We start from the raw sequence: 12034 nt of genomic DNA, 5'->3' as shown, positions 1-12034 counted from the left end.
ATCGTGTCGCGTTTCGAAAACTTGTAATGCATCTCCAGTTCTACACAGTTCACAAACGATCGGAGAGAGAAAGAGAGAGAGATGGTGTTTCTGGCGAATGTGTACGAAATTTTCTGAGACAGGGCGCGAAAAGTTTTTAAGAGGAAGCTGTACAGCCAGTGCAGCTAGGATTCTTTGTTCTTATTGTTGATTCCTCGCGACAATATGGTAGATGTGGCTACTGAAGATCTCGCTGCCCCAAAATTGCAGGTAAAAAAAAGCATGAAATGAGAGAGCAATACAGATCGACATAAAAATGGAAAAATTAAAAAAAGGAAACTTTCACAAGCGCTTACAGGGAAATAAACAGACCACAGGCACATTACAAGCATATACACTTGGAACTTGATATATATCATTATTATTCGATACCAGAACACGTACACGATGGGCACAGAGAGAAAGGAATGAGTTACCGTATATGCTTCATTCAAGGAAGCCATATACAAGATACTGTATATACCCTCAAAAGGCAGTCATATAGATTAACTTCAGTTGAACCAGTTCAGTTCACAGCAAAGTGAATAAAATGTCACTAATGCGGAAGAGTTACGAAATTAAATTGAGGTGAAACAAGAAAGGAAATTAGACGAAAGCGCATATTCCTGCGCGCAAAGGCTCGGGCTTATTAGTTAAAGGGTTACCATACGCAAAACGCTTGGTAACCACAATGTTTGCACTGGGCTATCAATAGGACGTGGCCGCCGCGGCCGGGATTGGAACCCGCGACATCGTGGAAGCTCAGCCGCCGAACGCTATGAACCACCGCGACGGGTTATAGATGTGCAATGCTTAAGCGTGCAGCTTCCATCTGAGGGACGCCTTCAAAAGAAGAGTCAGATGATTACGCCGTGTACGACCTAATTGTCGGGCGGCAATGTTCCGGCGGCTAAGTCCACAGAACCTATTTTCTTTTTTATTTTCGATTTCTTAAATGTCTTGCGAACAGGCTTGCGGGCCCAGAAGAATTGCGCTGACATTGACGCCATGTATGCGACGTATATTTAACAACACGTCGAGCGTGCTTTCTCTAAATATTGTCTAAAATTCAAGTGTCTGATGATCACCTTAAGGCGCCAATTGATTCTGTCCGTTAAAAGTTCAGTTTTCCCACTTTTCTTGTGTCTTAAGAATCATACAAAGCATGCAGGTTTACAATAAGTTAAAAATTTTGGATTAGTCACTGAGGTTTGTGAAGTTCGCAAAATTGTGGGCCCCATGCCACAACTCTCAACAGCAGAGTCAGGTTAGTGAACACAAACTCTTTCTAGCCTATGGCTAACTGAAAGATATGCCCGGTGTTTCAAAGAATTTTGACAAGGATGTTTATTAAAGCCTTTCAAGCTCCTCTGTGTGATATCCGCTGACACATGGTATACCTATGATCACACGTACCAGCTTCTATTAAGAAGCGCATTAAGATAATAATGTATTAAGATACTTACTACCTTAAGCTATTAAGATACCTTAAGGTGCACTCGATGGCGCGGAGGACGACACCATCACAGGAGGTGACTATGTTGACGAAGCGCATGGCGGGCATGAACGTTCGAGTTAGACGCTGCGCTAGACTGTTGAGACTTTGTAGACTCCTCAGAAATTTACCGAATTTTGCGCAGGAATCCAGGTATCTCTTCTTGAAACTTTAGCTCTCATTTACTAAAATAAAATAAACAAAAAGGAAGGCAAGGAAATTATTGCTAATCACACAGTAACTGTCCAGTGCAGTTTGCTGTTACCTGAACGGCAGTCAGCAAGAGGGCAGGGGGGGGGGGGTGCAATAGAACAGATGGATAAGATAGCCGAGAGGTAAGCAAGGAAAACTCCTTTCATATGTGCAAAAGAGCGATAAAGCGATATTTTCAGTATAGTTTGCTTGCGGAGTGACTTCCTTAAGTTGGCGCAAATTCGAATATCGCTTCTAACTTTTGATGTGACTCCGAACTCTCTCTAATGAAAGCGTCCATCAATACACAAACAAATACGATCTTAGGCGGAAGTGTAACGGCAGTGCAAGGAATGAGGTTTTAGAAAGTATAGTTAACGAAAATTTAGACACATGGCGAGCAGTCAAAAATTATGTCCTCGAGAGAGAGAGAGAGAGAGAGAACATTATTGTGTGAATGTAGCTTTGGAGAGACATCCTCATTCCAGAATGCCTTGAGCTCGGGCCGCGTTCTGGGCCCTCGCGATCAGTCGTTACTAATCCTGGCGGTCAGAGCTGGTGAAGGCTCTCTTCCAAAGCTCGTTGGCATGATAGGGGTCTGGAGGTTTTAGTGGTGAGTGTCTGCGACCCCCTACTACGTGTCTAGGGAACTCGGCTTCTCGGCAGAAACGGCAATGCGGATACATTTGTGTAGGGGGTATGAGGGGATTTCTGATTGGGTGGTGTTGGAATCGCACCGCTGGCCCGAGTTGTTGGGGTCCCGGTGCTGACGCCCGTTATTGCCAATGGGTCGCAAGCCCCAAGGGTAGCGTTGGCCTGGCGGCCTGGGGCACTGGAAGCATCCGAAGGTCCCGGCAAAGCATGAGAAGACTGGTAACAGAACAACTTGTTTATTCTAACATAGCAAAAGAGCGGCCGGTCAGGTCGACCGAAGTGGAGAGACGGGAGAGCACGTAACTCAACAGTACAAATCGGAGCCTCCCTCCTGGCGTCCGGGGGCAGCTGCTCTTATACTCTCGGCGTCGCGGTCCAAAAGGGAAGGTCACGGGATGAAGGTCACGGGATGAAGGTCACGGGACGGCGGAGCATGAGCCCACGACGGCGCGCACGGTCGAGCCGAGAGACCTGCTGAACCGAGTGTAGTGACGCATCGCCAACCCGCCCACACGACGGCGCGAACGGTTGAGCCGAGAGACCTCCAGGCTCCTCATTCGGGGAACTCCGCTCCCCGGCTGCCGCGCTTTGACAAGCGAGGGCACACACACACACACGCACACACGAAGACACGTGGCACTGAAACACGCCTGGACACGCTTGGCGGGGAAGCGTTGCGGCGGCGTCGCACGGGCCAAAATGTCCGCCGCTTTGAACGAAGCCCCGGCGTCCGTTGCATCCGCGCCGGCATTACCGCGCGTTGTAGGCGAAACGTAACAGACCGCCCCGCCGGGGGAAGGAGATCCCGATGGTCAGGGGACTGCATCCGCTGTCCGGAGGGATGTCGCTCGATGATGCTCATAACCGTAGTCGGGCGTCCTTTGGCGTTTCTTGAGCGCAGCGCACAGAGAAGGCCTCGTTCTCACGTTCAGGTGCACACAGGACACTGCAAAGTGACTTCGGGAGAGTTGACATTTTTGTTCTCGTTTCCGGCAAGCGTTAGAACTACGCCGAAAGTCAACCGCTCAGTCAGCAAGCACGGCACAACCCTCACTAAGCCCTGCCAGGCTCTTTCCCCTTTTATACTGCTGCCTAGTTCCTTACAGTAGTTTAGCAGCACTCAGAACGCGTCCACAAATCGGAAAAATTGCACTAAAAAGCACATCATCACTTTGAAACACTACACAAAAGCAATAAGTTAAAAAAAATCCTGCCTCAGGAAGAAAAACATCAGTAACAAGCAATTTTGAGGCTGATTCCCACGTTAGGGGCTTCGACTTAAGCCATCGGCGTTACCGTTGAGACTCCCCTTTTTGTAACGCACCTCAAAGGAATATTGTTGCAAAGCGAGGCTCCAGCGCAGGAGGCGGCCATTTTTGGGAGAGATGGTCTGCAGCCATTGGAGAGGGCAGTGATCCGTTTCAATGATAAACCTCGAGCCGGCTAGGTAACATGACAATTTCTGAACGGCCCACACGATACACGCACACTCTTTCTCGGTGGCGCTATACGCCTGCTCACGACTGGTCAGCTTACGACTAGCATACAGGACGGGGTGTTCTACTCCTCCATTTTCCCGTTGGCACAGTACAACGCCCATGCCTCGCTCACTAGCATCACACTGAACAACGAACCCTTTTGTGTAGTCGGGCGATCGTAGCACAGGCTGGCTTGTTAGGGCGCTCTTTAGGGCGCTAAAAGCTCTTTCCTTTGTCTCGTCCCAGACGACTGTTTGCGGCTCTGTCTTTCTTAGAGCATCCGTTAGGGGAGCCGCGATATCAGAGTACCTGGGGATGTACCTCTGATAGTAGCCGGCGACACCTAAGAACGACCGAATATCGGTCTTCGTGCGCGGTTGCGGGAAGTCTCGCACAGCGGCCACCTTTATTTCAGAGGGGCGGCGACGACCCCGACCAATCACGTGTCCGAGGTAGACAACCTCGGCCTGTGCTAACTGGCACTTGGGAGCCTTGACTGTCAAGCCCGCATCGCGCAGGCGGGTTAGCACTGCCCGCAAGTGCGCCAAATGCTCAGGCCAGGACGCGGAGAATATCGCTACGTCGTCTAGATACGGTAAAGCGAATTCTTGCTGTCCCCGCAACACTTTATCCATGAGGCTTGAAAAGCAGTATGGCGCGTTCTTCAAACCAAAACTCAAAACTTTAGGACGGAATGTCCCCATTGGTGAAATGAACGCCGCATACCTACTAGCCTCTTCTGTAAGTGGAACCTGCCAATAACCCCTGACAAGATCTAGGGTGGAAATAAACTGAGCGCTACTCACTCTCTCAAGGCGCTCCTCGATGTTAGGGATCGGATAAATTTGATCCTTAGTGATGAAATTAAGCCTGCGGTAGTCGACGCAAGGACGAGGTTCCTTGCCCGGTACCTCAACTAAAATCAAAGGGGAGGTATAATCACTCTCACCCGCTTCAATAACACCGAGCTGTAGCATTTTCTTTACCTCAGCCTCCATAATATCGCTCTGGCGGGGTGACACCCGGTACGCCTTGGATCGTACTGGCTCTGGGGAGGTAAGTTCTATGTCATGAGTAAGGACAGAAGTCCTACCAGGCCTCTCAGAGAACAGACCTTGAAACTCTTGTAAGAGCTGGTGTAGTTCTGTTTTCTGCTCAGGCGACAGCGATGCTTTACTTATTAAGTCACTAATGACTTGATCGGTGTCTTTCCTGTTCGTCACTGAGCCTAGTCCCGGAAGCTCGACCGGAAGCTCTTCTAACTTTCCCGCATCGGGAATTTCCTCTCCAGTATCTGGTGCCTTTAACGCTACAGGCTCAATTTTATCCCGTTCGGGCGTGCTCTGAATACTAGCTTGCTGCGCCTCTGACCCTTTCTCATCGTTCAACAACGTCGGCCCCGCAACTACCGCCTTTGCAGCGAGCTCCCGAACCTTCGATCTGGTTAAGGCCTGAACGCTAGCCTCACCAAACAAAAGCCCCTTCTCGCGCAGGAGGTGATCGGACCTGTTCGAAAATAGGTACGGGTACTGGGGGGGCAGCATAGATGACACTGCGGCCTCCGTCTCAAGTGCTCCGAAAGGTCCTTCAATAAGCACTTTTGCTACCGGCAGACACACGCTATGAGCTTCCACTGCTTGCTTGATCCATGCGCACTCGCCCGTGAACATATCGGGTTCTACGTAAGAGGGGTGAACGACATCCATCGTAGCTGCGGTATCGCGAAGCACTCGGCACTCTTTCCCGTTCACGAGGAGGTCTCGCATGTAAGGCTCGAGAAGCTTCATGTTCTCGTCAGTGCTGCCTAATGAAAAAAACACGACTTTTGGTTTTGTTTCTGGGCACTGCGCCGAAAAGTGTCCCGGCTTCTGGCACGTATAACACACGCGCACTTGCCTCATCTCGAACCGCTTTCCGCGTTCGGCTTCGGCTGCCGCCGTCTCCTCACGTTCGGTCGGACACTGCGCCGAAAAGTGACCCGGCTTCTGGCACGTATAACACACGCGCGCTTGCCTCGTCTCGAACCGCTTTCTCATGGGCGTGAACTTCGGCCTCTCAAACTTAGAGCCAAATTCACCCTTTTGACCGTCCTTAGCTCCACGAGCCCGACGCGTCACAAACTCCTCGGCTAGCTCAGCGGCTCGAGCCACCGTACTAACGTCTGGCCTATCCAAGACCCAGTACCGCACGTTCTCAGGTAACCGACTATAAAACTGTTCTAACCCGAAACACTGCAGAACTTTCTCGTGGTCACCAAACGCTTTCTCTTCTTTGAGCCACTCCTGCATGTTTGACATAAGCCTGTACGCAAACTCTGTATATGACTCACTTTTGCCTTTCTCATTTTCCCGAAACTTCCGACGGAACGCCTCCGCTGACAGCCGGTACTTTTTTAGCAGACTCGATTTCACTTTGTCGAAATCCTCTGCCTCCTCTCTCTCCAAGCGAGCGACTACGTCGGCCGCCTCGCCGGGTAGCAAAGTGAGCAAGCGCTGTGGCCACGTTTCCCGAGAGAACCCCTGCTTCTCGCACGTTCGCTCAAAGTTAACCAGGAACAAACCAATGTCCTCTCCAAGCTTAAACGGCCGCATCAGGTCACTCATTTTGAACAATACTCGTTCTCCTGCACCGTGTGCCTGACTTCCATTACGAGCGCGTTCCGTCTCTACCTCGAGACGCTTCATTTCCAAAGCGTGTTGACGGTCGCGCTCTCTTTCTTTCTCTTGTTGCTCTCGTTCTATCTGTTCTTTTCGTTCACGCTCATCTTTCTCTTTCTGTTCTTTAAGTTCACGCTCCTGTCTTTTTGCCGTCTCCCTCTCCTCAATGGTCTCAAGGCATTCCGACAGCTCGTCATCCTCAGCTTCTAACTCAAGAATAGCCCTTAGCAGTTCTGGTTTTCTGAGTTTGTCTGAGACATCCAGACCCAACTCTCTTGCAAGCTCCAGCAATTTCGGTTTGCGCAACGACTTCAAATCCATGGCTGCTCTGAATGCTGCTTTCTCTACTGCCTACTATTGTCTTGCCGCAAACTAACCCGGTAGCAACGACAACCACAATTACCAGCTCTGTTTCTGACACTAACAAAAGCCTGGCAAAACTCAGAAGAAGAAAGTCCCGCACTCACCAAACCTCGCAGCCAAGACTTCAGCGCAGTCGTTCCGCTGCAGGCAACCAGTCATCACACAGGGCTCGTTGCACTGCTCCCGGATGGTCGTTGAGCTGCTCAGCATACAGTCCACCGCATCTCTTCGCTGCTGGCCTCCGTTGTCGCGATCTCACCGCTGGCAACCAGTTGTTGGAATCGCACCGCTGGCCCGAGTTGTTGGGGTCCCGGTGCTGACGCCCGTTATTGCCAATGGGTCGCAAGCCCCAAGGGTAGCGTTGGCCTGGCGGCCTGGGGCACTGGAAGCATCCGAAGGTCCCGGCAAAGCATGAGAAGACTGGTAACAGAACAACTTGTTTATTCTAACATAGCAAAAGAGCGGCCGGTCAGGTCGACCGAAGTGGAGAGACGGGAGAGCACGTAACTCAACAGTACAAGTCGGAGCCTCCCTCCTGGCGTCCGGGGGCAGCTGCTCTTATACTCTCGGCGTCGCGGTCCAAAAGGGAAGGTCACGGGATGAAGGTCACGGGATGAAGGTCACGGGACGGCGGAGCATGAGCCCACGACGGCGCGCACGGTCGAGCCGAGAGACCTGCTGAACCGAGTGTAGTGACGCATCGCCAACCCGCCCACACGACGGCGCGAACGGTTGAGCCGAGAGACCTCCAGGCTCCTCATTCGGGGAACTCCGCTCCCCGGCTGCCGCGCTTTGACAAGCGAGGGCACACACACACACACGCACACACGAAGACACGTGGCACTGAAACACGCCTGGACACGCTTGGCGGGGAAGCGTTGCGGCGGCGTCGCACGGGCCAAAATGTCCGCCGCTTTGAACGAAGCCCCGGCGTCCGTTGCATTCGCGCCGGCATTACCGCGCGTTGTAGGCGAAACGTAACAGTGGGGGGAACGTATTGACTTGTAGAGCTCGGAAGAATCTCTCCTGCTCTCTAGGTAGTGACGTGTGTGTTTGTGAAGAGGGAGGAGGGGAGGGGGGAGGCATGTTTTGCGGGTCAGCTTGTAATGTTGTGTTATGTCTTGGTACGAGACTGGAGGATGCATGCGTTTGGACTCGCATTACTCGTCGTCGGTTCGGCGGGTCAAAACTCGAGCCACGTGGTTGGCGATCTCGTTGCTAGGAATGCCGTGGGGAGCTGGTATCCAGATGATCATGACTGGTCTCGTTGGCTGCTTTTGATCGATGATTCTGAGCGTGTTGGTATGAATTCTGCCTCTAGCGAAGCTGCGCCACGCTGGTTGAGTGTCGGTCATCTATCTGTTTGGGAGAGCGCGAGTGATGTTCTTTGATCACGATTACGGTAACTGTTGCGGCTGCTCGTCGCAACCAGCATCTCTTGTCGAAATTAATATGGGCATGTTTGCTCGACTTACAGGTATACTCTTGTCAAACGGGCACCCGCAAACTCATTTTAACTCCGTCGTCTATATCTCGAGGGAGTTGCACTCGATGTCACACAGTCACCCTTCCGCTAAGGTACTTTAATGGAGCTTTTGGTCAAGGAAGATCAGTGATCTGTCTCGATGGCTGAAGGGAGTTATATGGAATTAAATAAAATTTCAAGTACACATCAACAACAATTATTCGCTGCACAATACTCTCAACCTGTGCCGCTGGCGAAATGTTTTTCTCGTTTCATATATCCGGATATATATAAACGGACAAATGCAACACATGCGAATCCAGAGCCACTCTGGAGCATATATTATGGGAATGCCGAGGAATACATAAAAATAACGAGAACGCGGCCTCTAGCAACAGCCTTCGCACGCGCTGGGAAGCCGCGCTGCTCAGCCCCGCCCTCGAGGATCAACTATGGGCCGTCCCGCGGGCTGAGGATGCCGCCAAGACCCACGAACTCCTGGCCGTTACCTAGGCGGGGCCTTTGGCCCTCCCAACCAACTCGCAGGACACGCAATAAAGTTACTTCCTCCTCCTTTCTCCAGGGTGTTTACATGAACTCGACAGATTCATGTCGAGTAGTCTTGTCGGGCTTGAATATGCCTGCCCTATTCATGTAAACAGTAGCCGGGCGGGCTGAACAAGCGTCGAGTCGGGCTCAATCAGCCCGACTGCATGGGGTAGGTATATCCAACCCGACCCATTTGCAACGTGCACGTACGCGCGGACGGGTAGGGTCCACCAGCGCCAAGACTTGCGTGGGGACACTGGTACGTCGCGATTTAGGCGCCGACAGCGGGGATAACATCAGGACGAGGCCGAGACAAGCCCTGTGCAGTGCAACCTCATCGTAGCAATAAGGCCCACGAAACAAAGCTGTTGCAGACGGCCGCAGGAACCAGAAGCCCAGTTAGAACACGTTGATGTCTCGGCTCGACGCTGTGTGCCGTCGTTATTCAGACTCGCCCGAAGCGAGTTCGTGTAAGCGCGGTCACGTCCTGCTCGGTCAGCCCGATTTCTGACTCAACCCGCTCCCGTCGGGTTCGTGTAAACATAGCACTTGTGCTTGTCGTGCAGTGGTAGGTGTGGTCACTCATGAATGACACCGGCACAGTAGACAAAATAAAAGGAAAGCTCAGGAGGTCACCGTGCACGAAATGTTGCGCTTTATTTTAGTTTGCCAGCTCGCCACGCTGCAAAGGTAAACACAGATAAGCACAGGGCGGCTAGTGTCGCTGTCAGCACTGGTATCTTTAGTGAGCGCACTTTGATTTTTAACGTGAGGTCTGTTTCTCGCATTAAATATATTGAATAATGTTTTTATGGTAGGAGCGTTAGTTATAATAGCGACGAGCATAATGAGAAGTTACATTCTTGTAAAAAAAAAAAAAACCTCGTTATTGTCTGTGTGACACGACCGCAACTTCCTTGAGGTCGGTCTCCCTTAGGAAGTCTCGCGTTCACTTATCCTAAAGGAGTTTGTGGGTGCCCTTGTGACACGGGTATCAATTGTAAGCTTGTTTTGCTTCCCTTGCGCAGCCAACGTCACTACTGAGTAACTATCGTCTTGTCCTCCTCTGCATGATCTTCAATGAATGCCTGTAACTGCGTGGTTGTGCATGTGCATGAGACATTTAGACGCCACCACTCTTACTGTGCTCTTCTTACTTTTCTACAAGCAATTGAACGGATTTACATTCTCGTGGCGAATTTTGCTTTGCTGGGGACGATACTTTCTTTGTATTCTTTTGTAATTCGTGCACTAGGTCGACAATTTCTACCTTCACAAAAATTTTATCAACATGAGTGTTCTGAGTGGTCACAATTTAACGAAATTATTGTTTCACAAATAAATTATCGGGTTCTATCGTCTTGGTTAAATCAGAGTTTAAGGGCAGCACTAGACTTTATTTAGCCTCGTCTCAGTTCGACGACAAAGTATCACGGTGCTTTGTCCCTGGCTTCAGTATCACTTGTTTGTTGGAGATTCCTATAGGCCTAACAGAAAACGTAACCGCTGCCGCATAAGTGCTTTACTTCTATTCTAGATGACGTCACGGCATTCAGCGATGGCTGGGAATCTGCTATATAGACCGAATGCTCTACAGAAAACGTCCTCAAAGACAGGCATGTGCTGCGAAAACGACCGATATGCTTTGCTCAAACCGTCTAACAGAGGCCGAGGTATAGATTGACATAGTGGAATACAATATCACGATGTGCTGCAGAAAGCTATGCTAACGCACTCTATGTATGCATGCTGGCGTTCATTGTCGCAAGCAAGGTCAACTCACCCCACTCCCACTGATTCGGACAGTCTTTGAAAGGGTGCTCATGCCGTGGCATGGCGTTCACGTCGAACGTGTAGCACTGCTGCGAAGGGAGCCGGTAGTAGGTGCTGTCGATTCTGGAAAGACGTGGAGAAAACATGCCGTTGTAAGCACTGGTCGTTGCAGCAGGTGTATTGTGATGATACGTGAGCAACAGAACTCGCGTTCGCCAGGGGTTGAAAAGGTGCGCCGCAAGAACAGAAAATTTAGATCCTTTTTTTAATAGCTGAGAAAAGAGTGTCTTAATATCAGTAACGAAATTTGTGGCGAGGCAGCGCTACTGCCATTATTCTATTTGCAGTTTTGTTCTGTTTCAAGCGAACTGAAGCGTCGTGTGACCATTCGCTGATGCTAGTGGAATGAATTGTATTCATTAGTCTCTTTATAATGTATTTGACTCAATAATAATTTTTTTCCTTTGTAATCATTCTTTTTTTTTTTACAGAGGCTAGCCAGTGTCGATGTAAACAGCTGTCATGTAATACCTGCGCCAGATGTTCGCTGAATTAAAGAGCAAGAAAGACGGTCAGAAATTGAAACTTAGAATTTACTATGCTTCAATTACCATAAACTAGTGGTCAATGCAATAAATCCCACATTCGGCACATTTTAAATTTCATCTCGTAGGCTATCGACAGGGCGCCCAGATGGTTCACGAACAAATACAGCGGCAGATGTGCCAAAATAATTAGCGCCCGTCTGCAGCTTATCTCAACCCTTTCTGGACACTTGCATTAGCGTTCACTTTGGTTAACACATGCGCGTAAGGTATGCTGCGGTTCCATGTTCTACAACACATTTGAGGGCTTATACGGTATATATGTAAGCTGTATATTCAAAGTGGGATTTATGTATAAATATATGTGTTGCACGAACGAGAGTGCCAGTTTGAGAATTATGTGAGTGCGGAAGAAAGCATGTGTAAAACACACCTTCTCATAAAACAGTGCAATTGGCACCAAATTTGTGAGTCATCTCCTTTTCATCACGTCAATAAAAAAAAAGGACGCTAAGTTTTTTTTTCCTAGTGCGTGCTAAGTATATTAGAAGATGTCTTCACATACCACGATCACATGGTATGCGATCAATGAAATTCGCGGTGGAAAAACAGCCAAATAATTGACTCGATCAGCTTTTAGTCTTGTTGATGTATATTTGATCGCTAACATCGAGGCTTCATGCGAGGGCGGTGCCTAAACCATGCCTTTTCGCTGATGCAGTGATCCCGAAAACTTCTGAGGCAAAATATGCCACGCCGTATACAAAAATTTTCAGCTATATAGCCAGTAGCTCCAGAGCAACACTTGGAGTTGTTTGCCTCCAATGCCGACGATCGTGAAATTA

The sequence above is a fragment of the Dermacentor andersoni genome, chromosome 3 (assembly GCF_023375885.2).
Source record: "Dermacentor andersoni chromosome 3, qqDerAnde1_hic_scaffold, whole genome shotgun sequence".
NCBI classification, from domain to species: Eukaryota; Metazoa; Arthropoda; class Arachnida; order Ixodida; family Ixodidae; genus Dermacentor; species Dermacentor andersoni.
This window is presented reverse-complemented; position numbering follows the sequence as displayed.